Genomic DNA, 10,887 nt, shown 5'->3' with positions numbered 1-10,887 from the left:
TTGTCCTCTTCATTGAAATCCAGGATATTATAATCATCCGGATGATTGTCAGGACCGGTTATGGAAGTTTGTACCTTTGCAGCAAATGACGCTTTTCCTTTCATCGAAGATGAATTTTCTTGCAGTCCAGGTAAGATCCTGGGTGAAATAACCACCTGTGGGGTCTATGATATGGTTACCCCCTCAGATGCACCTACTCTAGGTGCACTTGCTTGTTGTTGTAAGCCAGACAACTTAGCCATGATTTGGTCGACTAAGGATTCCTGTCTTTTCTTGATGGACTCCATGATACTTTGGCTGTTCTGATCCCTTTTATCCTCCAATTCTTTATGCAGTTTTGCCATGTTCTCTTCGATCTTCTCGATTATGGCCTCCATTTATCTATTTTTTGCTCGAGTATTATGCGGGTAATGCGTATCTAATGCTTGCGGTGGTAAGCTTGGTTTCTTAGACATGTTCTGTTAGTTAATATGAACGAAAAAACATGGAAAATATATATAAAAAACATGAAATATAAAATGCAAAATATGCAATGTATGATGTATGCAATTTGGACGCATTGATCCAAAAATTTTCCATTATTATAAATAATCTTTATTCAGACAAAAATGTTTTATCTTTTAAGAGACATAAAAACAAATTAAAGGTACATCAGGACTAAATCCTCTAGACCCCGAACAACTTCTAGTAGGTTGAAAAGTCTTCTGCCTTCATCTGTTACTGGTTGAATGGCTTGTCGAATCATTCCTTCTTCCCTTGCTAGGCCGTGAAGATGACGAGCGACCTTTTGCACTTGATCCAGGAAATCTCAGATGGTTGCGTCTCTGGCCTTCACCCTTTGCTGTGCTTTCTCCCAATGGAAACGCCACTGTAAATCTCCGTCGAAGGGCACTATCTGAAGCTTGTTCGCTTGCCTCTTGAACCTATCTATAATAGATTCTAACAGCTATTGTCTTGCCATCCTTTTCATGTTGTTTCTCTAGATCAGCCACCCGGATTCTTAAGCGTTGGTTCTGATGTTATCTGTCTTCTAAGCGTCTCTGAGCGGTCTTCAACTGTTCCTTCCAAGCTCTTTCATTCTGTCCCTCGAACTTTCTTTTCAGACTGTGAGCTTCATCTTTCAAGTATTCAGAGGTTACTTTTAACTTGTAGTTATCCTTGACTTTATCTTGATACCCCTTTGTCAAGTCTTCGAGCTCAAAATGAACTCTTTTCTGTTCTCTTTCCAGTTTGTATGCTTTATTGCTCTGAGAGTCGGCATCCAGCTTCCACTAATAACGTTCAGCTTCAAGTTCCTTAGCCCTCTGCTTCAGCTCATTATTCATAGCTTCAAACTCTGCCTTGGCTATCTCAAGTTCAGAAGGGACAGGCCTGAGATGTTCCTCCATAGTTCGGGTGTCATCACAGTCTGGCACCGGGATGTTGTCATTTTTCCTCAATCTTCGCCACTCCATAATCTGGAGTAAGCATGTCTCTGGCAGCTACAACATCAATCCAAAATACTTTTTTCCATGAATCGGCTGCTTCCTTGATCATCTTCTTATAGCTGTCATCATGATACATAAACTCTGATCTAGCTAGTCCACTTGTTGCTGGGATAAACTAACGTGCCCCATATGTCTAAGTGCTAACAACGGAGCATACCCAACTGCACCCCAAAGTCCAAGTAAGGTCATAGTGTCAGAATCCCCACATCGAAAAAAACATCACCGAGGAACAACCAGGGGGCTCTCCAGGTAATATCCCAATCCTGAAGATGTGTAAAGACTTTCATCCACTTTTTCTTTGAAGCACCTTCATGCCATTTCCTAGTTATGAATTCTCTGAAAGGTGAATAGGTAGTGCTAAATCGGCGGTAGGCAACCCCATTAGTCTTCCAGAAGTGGCTGTGAATCCAGACTTGAAGGGCTGGACACACCTAATGAATATTCCTCCCCCAGTTCTTCAACAATGGTTGAGAGATTAAAAGTTCTCAGCTAAGATGGCCGGTGCTGGGTTGACTCGTTTCGGAAGTTATTAAAATAGCTCCACCATGGCTGCGTCAATGCACCCCAAAGCCTTCGGAAAGATAATCAAACCGTACAGACCTAGTGCAAACAAGTCTATAGTCTTCCACTCATCAGGTGGTTCTTCATTAGTTGCTTTATGTGAATCCATTTAATTCCTTCCCCGTTGCCTCTGCGCTGAGTCCGGTCAATTACCATTTCTCGTCTACGCCTACAACTTTAGCCAATACATTCTTGAAAGGATGACTTTTAATGTATTTAATATAGGCTCGCTGCAGTTTGATGTTTTCACAATGCAGTAGTGTAGTGTACTCCTCGATAATGGGCACCATGTCTTCCTAGTTAAAAGTGAAGCAATTGTATCCCAGGTTCCAGAATTGAACCAAGGCTCTGATTAAGGGCTCATCAGTCTTAACATGAAGTAAAAGTACAATGTCACTGTATCGTTGGCTGAACTTCTGTTTCCGATCATTCTTCCAACTGTCCCAGATGTCTCAAAGATCTTGCACATTGTTCTGTTTTAGGCTGATAGAGGCGTAGTTAACCAGCTCTAACACATAACTTCCTTGAAGACTGTCTCCCTTTTCCTTCTGAGTCTTCTCAGACCATAGTCGTACATCGGGGTTTTCAATCTCTTGTATTACAACACCTTTGTCCATTGATTCATATTATTTTGTGTGTAAAAAATGCTTTTTAATGATCAATAGCCTCTTGTAATGATGCAAATGCTAAAAAACAAACATAAAGGCAAACAAGTCAGTAAAATAAAAAAAAATAAATAAATAAAAAATGATGAAAGAAAAATAAGAAGAGTAAGAAGGAAAAAAACATGGTTAGGGTAAAAATGTTCTAGGGTTTAAAATAGGGTTTTAGGGTAGGCTCTATTTCTCCATAGACTCTCGGTTTAGGTTCTAAAAAATGGTACCCGAGTTCCCCTTGCCGGTGCCCCCTTGGGCTTGCCAGAACCTTAGTCCTAAACCCATCACAGGCTTGTGTGGACTAAGTTAAACGCGAGAGCACACATTTCCTTAGGCCCATACGGATAATAAATTCACACGAAGGCATAAGGTATATGAATCCCGAAGGTTAGTTGATAGGCCCATACGCTTAATAAATTCACACGAAGGCGTCGCTTTCACCCTAACTTAAAATGGGCTCGAGATCGGGTTTAGAGCCTTAAGTGAAAAAGCTTTGAAGGCTGAAATCATTAGAAAATGATTAGTACAACTATTTACTCGAAAATATAATCAAAAGTAAGTAAAAAGGATCGAAATGTTACCTTAAAATTTAAACTTACCCTTTTTGTTAAAAAGAAAGTAGAAATTAACTTAGCCTGACTCACTTACCTGTATCCCCAGCAGAGTCGCCAATCTGTCGGAACCGTCTTTCGGGTGGGCCCCGGAGTTGGGCTTCGACTTGGATTAAATGGATTGGAGTCGCCACCGATCATTTATATTAAACAAAATGGGTTGATCGGATACCTTATTTGTTACCTGATCTGCGTATTACCAGTGATGTGTCAGATTCGGGAGTGGGTTACAGTCAAGGAAGGGTTAGCACTCTTGAACTGCCCTTTCGGTACCACGTAATTTCCAGTTGTCTTTAATTAAGAAAATTGCAACTTTAAATTAAAAGGTAAAATAACGATTCAAAATTACTCACCTTAGATTGATTTAAATACCTTTGAAAGATGAAAATATTAGAAGTAAAAAGTGAAAAATAGACAAATAAAATAATAAAAAAAGGACAAAGAAAATAAACATAATAATGACAACATACACATGCAAGATAAAAATAATAAAAAAATAAAAAAAATAAAAGAGTAAATAACTAGATAAAATGAATATACATATAAATAAAATGATAATGAGAGAATAAAATAAAATAAAATAAAATAAAATAAAAATGAAGATGAAAACAAAATAAAACATGCAAAATATATAAATATAAAAGTGAAATATATAATAATTAAATATCAGAAAGAGAAAAAAATAATAATAGTAGATAAACAGAATAATGAAAATAAAATATAATAATAATAAAAGGGGAAAAATAATATATATAAAAAACATATATACGTGTAATAATAGTGAGGGTTAATTTGAACTTAAAATAAAAATCAAGGGCTAATTTGAAGGGAAATTCGAGTTGCAATTAGAATTTGGGGGCAAATTAGAGGTTTTGAAACCAAAGGGACCAAAAACGTCGTTTACCCCTTTTTAAGCAGAAACACGTGGGTCAAGGGCTTCGGGTCAAGTCAGTGCGCGGGTCCAACGAGTTTAGTATATAAGTTAATTTTTTTTAAAAAATTCACTCTCTCTTCTCATCACAAAAACGCTTCCCTCATCCTTATTCTCTCTTGGTGTTCTTCAAAAATGAAGAACACCAGCATGGTTTCCAGAAAATAGCCATTGACCGCCCCCACGCTTCCTCGCCGCCGCCGTTGAACGGCGACGACTGCCGTTCATCGGCGACAAAATTATATATTTTTTAAAATCTCGAAAGAATTTTATTCCTTTTTCAAAATCAAAAACGTTTTTTTTCAAAAAACAAAGCCCCGAGGGCTAGATCTGGAGATAAGTTTTCAAAGAAAAGGCATCACTTTGCTTCATCGGCCAAAGATGATTCTTTGGGGTTCAAGTCAAACAAAAAATGACGAATCAACGACGCTACACCAACATGCAAGCCAAGATCACATCAAACCGAAGGTAAAAAGAAAAAAATGCCTTTATTTGCTTCAAAACTTGTCGTAAAAATGTCTAGGATACCCTCGTATATGTTGGTATTTTCGTGGTATTTCTTTGTGATAACTCTCTGTGTATCCTATAAACTCTCTGGTGATCGTGTGTGGTATTGTGTTCCCCTATTTATAATACAAAGATTCCCTATTTTTAGAGTTTTAATCCGAGTAAAACTCGATTTGGCTAACGTTTGATGAGTCGACGACTCTGATATGTTATTTGATTGTGTTTCATGTGGTCACGACGCTGAGAAAACTGACTGTGGGAGGCATGCTGTGTGAGGGAACTTCGATTAGGTTTGGTTGACCAAACGATGCGGCTGGATGAGATGAGGTTAGGGTTTCTGGAAACCCTAACCTACTGCATGGGCTTACTGTTAGTTTGGGCCATAGCAGATTGCTGGAAAACATTTGGGCCTGTATATGATTCAAATAATAAAATTAATAATATCATATATATAATCATACAATATAAGTTGTAATATTATATAATACAATAATATTAATAGCATCAAACAAAATTGAGTGTCTTCAATGTGTAATTGGAGATTCTTTTTTTATTTTAGAGTAAATGGTGAAATTGTATTTGTAAAGTAGCTTGCTCAAGGATTTTTTTCTTTTTTTAAGAAAGATATTGTGCGAAGCACAATATCCAAAGAGAATACTTCATAATGCGAAATGTAATAATAAAAATACACCAATGAAAATCAAAAATTAAAATTCAACGGCGGGAGAAAATTATCCAAACGTAAATTGTGTATCTAAATTTGATAAGTGTAATTGAATGATTTTGATATAACATATGACTAAATTGAATTTTTTTAGAATTAATATTTTTATCATACTCGATTCAAAAATATCTTCAAGTTTGTAAAAATAATTTTTAAGGATCAAAATGTCAAAAATAAATTTTAAAATTGTTTTTGGAGTTTATAAAGCTTTAAAATACTTTTTGAACATGGAACAAGACTATTTTTAAAAATTGTTTTTGGAGTTTATAAAGTTTTAAAACACCCCTTGGATGGTTTCGAAACCCTTAAAGCAGTAACCAAATCAACCTTAAGGTTTCGAAAACCCCCTACGAGTTTCGAAACTCCCCAGCTCAACGGTTAAAAATTTTAAAGGCAAGTTTCGAAACCTCTGTGTAGGTTTGCATTCAATACGCAAATTTATTGCTCCAAAATCCCTCCAACAACCCCAAACAACTAGAAATCAATGATGACATATAAAAGGGGTATTCAAACAGCCAAAAAAGATAAGAAATATATTCCAACAATCAAAGAACATTTAGAGCTAAATTTGTATTTTATTTTGTCTTTATTACATAGAACACTATAACATTCTTTTTATTTTCAATTATAGTGTTCTTAGGTTTGTGAGAGGTTCAATTTGTAAACATCTTATCTTGTGAGAATGTTCAAAAGTTTTCTTGTTTGTAATTTCTTCTTAAGAAGAGTTGTACACTTGAGACTTTGGGGTATTAAGGTTACACCTTGTCCTAAAAGGTTAGAACAAATTAATGGATTTGTTGAAATCCTTAGTGTGAAAGTTAAGATAGTGGATGTAGACTCCATTGAAGAAGTTGAACAACTCTAAATTGCTTGTGTTAATGTTTCATTTTCTTGCAAAAAGTTTTCATCATTATTTTAATTGTCAATTCTCCCCATGTTGGCCATTTTATTGATTTGATTGACTCAATAATTGGTATCAGAGCTAGATTAATTGGAAGATTTTTCCACATCTTGAGAAGATCCTATAGGAGTCTAGTCATCATTCAAGTCATCTATGACCTCTACACCAAGCTTAGATGGTATCAATGATTCTCAACCTATCAACAAGCCTATTTTCTTTAATGAAACCAATTATGCCTATTAAAATAATATGATGATGTTTTTCATCCAAGCTAGTGATTTGGGAGCTTGGAGCATCATTTTGAGTAGACATTCTACTCAAACTAGACTGATGACAGAATATAGTGAAGAAGAGAGGGGGTTGTTCCAACTCAATGCAAAGGCAATGTACATTTTATTTTGTGCACTTGATCCCGATGAATATGGGAGAGTTTCATCTTGTTTTAATGCCAAGGAGATTTGAGACAAACTTGAAGTTACTTATGGAGAAACTAATGAGGTAAGAGAAACTAAGATTATTTTCTCATAATTATGAAAACTTCAAGATGAGACCGGATGAGGTTATTAAAAGCATGATTGATCAATTTTCGGTTATTGTCAATGGTCTCAAAGGTTTTCAAAACACCCTACATGTGGTTTCGAAACTAGTAAGGCAGAATGTATTTTTGGGCTCATAGTTTTAAAACCCCTCCTTGTGGTTTCAAAGTCGGTCAAGCAAATTGTTTCTATCGAGGTACTGGTTTCAAAACCCCTTTTAAAATTACAAGGGTTTTGTGCTTTTATTCCCCAAAACCCTAAATCCTTTTTTATTTCCATCATTCAAAACAACCAAAACCCAAATCCCTCACCCAAAATCGCCCTTCTACTGCTTAAAGAGAGTCTCCATCATTCTCATGTTGTCGGTATCTCTCTCTGACCGTTTCCGTTCGCTCTCTTGGCTTTCTTATTTGTTCATTTCTTAGTAATTTCTTTAAACTCAAAGTTTTTCTTTTTCAAACAAGTTAAATTTTTAAACATCCTTTCTTCATATTTTATGTTAAATGTTTTATTAATTTGTCTTCAAATCCTTATAAAACATGCCATTTTCATTAAATTTAAATTTTATTAAAGAATTGGTGAAAAATTATTTTAGTTAGTGTTTTAATTTTTTTTAATTTGTGCGAAAATTTCATGATTTTTTTTATTTGGGTTGATCATTGATATTCTATATATATATGTATTTTTTATGCAGAAGGTTTACCCATCCATCTATTTTCATTAAAAGCCCTAAATTCAACCCTGTCCACCAAGTTTTAGTAAAAATTTCCAAACATTTTTTTCATAACACTTGTTTTCTCTCTTCCAATGAAACCTAAACTTACTACTGAATGTTCTAGGACTAGTTAAACTTTGGGTTAATATTCGAATCCTCCAACTTTTGAAAGCTTATGCTTTCCTAATGCCCAAGATCTTTCCGGTTATCACGAACATTTTATCACTTGTGCCATTCGCTACGAATGTAATTTTGATTTGGATTTTCTTTGTTCGGGTGAATATAAATTGAGTTTTTACCGTACTTTTCTTGATTGGAAATGTATTCGATTTCTCTAAATTGCGTAATCTTATCACCCTCAACTTGTCCAAGCATTTTTTTTGTAATGCTACATTTTGTAAGGGAAATTCCTTCTGATAGGATCTTTGCCATTTCTCCTTTCTCATGGGTGTCGAACTTGAACTTAATCCAAAATCCATTGCTAAAGATTTAGGAATTCCTTTTGACGACCCTTTTAATGAGAATGAGAGTATTCCTCTTAAAGATATTCTTAATGTTAATCCTACTTTTCTTATTTTTGAGGAACGTCTTTTACAACTCTTCGTCCTTCGGGTGGTCGCATCCCTTGTATGCGTCACTTGGATTTTTGGTGGCTTTATCATTTCCACACCAAGGAACTTCTGAATATTGCAAAAATAGTTTTCTTGACTTGGTGAACACCATCTAAAGAATTAAATTCCGCCGTCTCTTTGCCTTATGCTTGCATCTTGAGCCACATTTTTTGTGCCCACTCCATTAATACCTCTCTTAATCCTCTCATGCCCTTTACGAGCAGCTTGATTATACCTTAGTTAAGGAAATGGGGTTTAAATTTAAAAATAAAATTGGGTTAAAAGTCATGATGACGCTCTTTCGATTGATATCCCTGTTGAACCATGTTTTATAATATTTTGATATAATAAATTAAGGCAAAATGTTATTGGACTTGATTGAATTTGTTCAAAGTTTTCAAAAATATTTCAAAATATATTAAACTTGAATTTGAGCACAAAATAGTTTTTCTAGGTACGTAGTACCGATATTGTTCTTACAGTATCGATACTACATGAACAGTACAAATACTGTTCATGTGGTACCAATACCAAAGGTAAGAGAAGTATCGATACTCTCTAGGTAGTATCGATACTACCAATTGTTTTCCAAATTGCTCAAATTCCATAATGAAAAATAGGTATCGATACTCAAAGGGGCACCGATACTACTTTACATAGTGGTATCGATACTGGTCAAGCCCAATGGTATTTAACGGGTAGGTTATTTAAATATTACAAAGGTACTACCGATACTCATTAAAGGAGTACTGATACTTCTTGTCCTGGGCAGTTTTATTTTGCAAAAATTAATCCCCAACGGCTTCAAAACATCCCTAACAGCTAGAAACAACCACAAGCTCATTCTAACATATAAAAACAAGTTGAGGAAACTTGAAAAGGTTAGAACATCTATCCAAGCAATCAAACACAAGATAAGAGTTTTTAATTCTTATCATTTCTCTTGTAAATATTTGTGTTTTGAGCTCATTGAAAATCTTTTTTTTGTTTTCTTGTGAGCTTAGTTCTTGTAAACACCTTCCTTTTGAGAGGTTTTTCTTTTTAAATTTTATTCCTTTTGTAAAGTGGATTGGTTCTATCTTAGCCTTTGAAAAGCTAGGGAGTTGTAAAGGTTTTCTTTTTTTCCTACAAAAAAGAAAGAACAAATTAGTGAATTTGTTAGAAAATCCTTAGAGAGGAGATAAGGTAGTGGATATAGACTTGGTTGAGAAGTCGAACCACTATAAATCCTTGTTCAACTTGTTTCATCTTTATACTCCTTACTCCTTAAACTCGAAAAGCTAATTCACCCCCTCTTGGCAATTATTCGATTGTTCAATTGAGCTTCTTTCAAATCCTAACAATTGATATCAGAGCTTGACTCATTAGAAGGCTTAACAACCTTGAGATGATCTTTGAAGAAGCTCTATCCATTTATGACACAACCAAGAAGATGGCTTTCACCTCGGGCTCATTCTACATGGAAGTCTCCTAATCGATCGATAAGCCTCTGTACTTCAATGGAGCCAACTACTTTCATTGGAAGAAATTAATGAATCTATTCATCCAATCAAATGATATTTATGCATGGGAGATGATCGAGAATGGCTACTCTTTTCCAAAGAAGAAGACGAAGGAGTAGAGTGCCCAAAAATGAAAGAAAACTCAACAAAATGCTAAGGCCATGCACATGTTGTTTCGTGCATTTGGTCCTAATGTCTGTGAAGGAGTTTCTTCTTGTTCAAATGCTAAAGAGCTTTGGAATAAGCTCAACTCATGGAAACAAGAAAGAAGAACCAACAAAGACAGTGTGCTTAATGGTTATTAAAGAGCCCGAGTATATTCTAACTCTAGTAAATCTAATTCATATTGTTTTAATGAGTTACAAGATGTATATGATGAATTGTTTTTGGAGTTTGAGACCATGAACTCCAAATATAAGAAAATGATTTCAAAATTTAAAGTTGAAAATAATTTTATTTTGAAAGCAAAATTGGATTTTGAAAAACAAAATGAAATTTTGAAAAATGATTTAGTGCTTTCAAAAGTGAAAATTGAAATTTTGAAAAATAATGCTTTGATTTAAAAGTTAAACTTGAATGCTTAACAAAAGAAAAGAATTTTTTTTAAATAATTCATCTAATTTCATAATGACAAAATGCTCACATTGTCATTATCATGGTCGTAAGGAACATACTTGTCCCTTAAAGAAAGAAAATGCTTTAAAATTAAACAAGTATGGATTCCTAAGGAAAAAGGGGCTTTGAAACTAACGTTCAAGGATCCAAAGAAATTTGGATACCAAAATCCAAATGAATGTCTCTTATAGGTGTGTGAGAGCAATGGTGATGAAAGTGAATATATTGAAATGCTCTAGCCACACTTGATATGGAATGGGTAACCTCTAAGCTTATTTTTATTATCTTGCATAATTGGTTTCTCATTTAGTTTAAGCATGCATGAGTTTTGATTTTAAATAATTTTATATTTTCTATCTCATGTATGTTAAAAAGTGTTGTGATGAACATTTTCTAAAGTTTTAATGATTTTTCATAAATGTTTGTTCATCATAATGAATTTTGGTCAAAATTGGTTTTAATGCTTTGTTTTTACGAATTTTAATTTTTGACCTTAATTTAATATTTATGCATGTAATTTATTGCAAATG

The sequence above is a fragment of the Hibiscus syriacus genome, unplaced genomic scaffold (genome assembly GCF_006381635.1).
Source record: "Hibiscus syriacus cultivar Baekdansim isolate YM2019G1 unplaced genomic scaffold, ASM638163v2 tig00110236_pilon, whole genome shotgun sequence".
NCBI lineage: Eukaryota > Viridiplantae > Streptophyta > Magnoliopsida > Malvales > Malvaceae > Hibiscus > Hibiscus syriacus.
The sequence above is the reverse complement of the archived record's forward strand: the minus strand, read 5'-3'. Positions refer to the sequence as shown.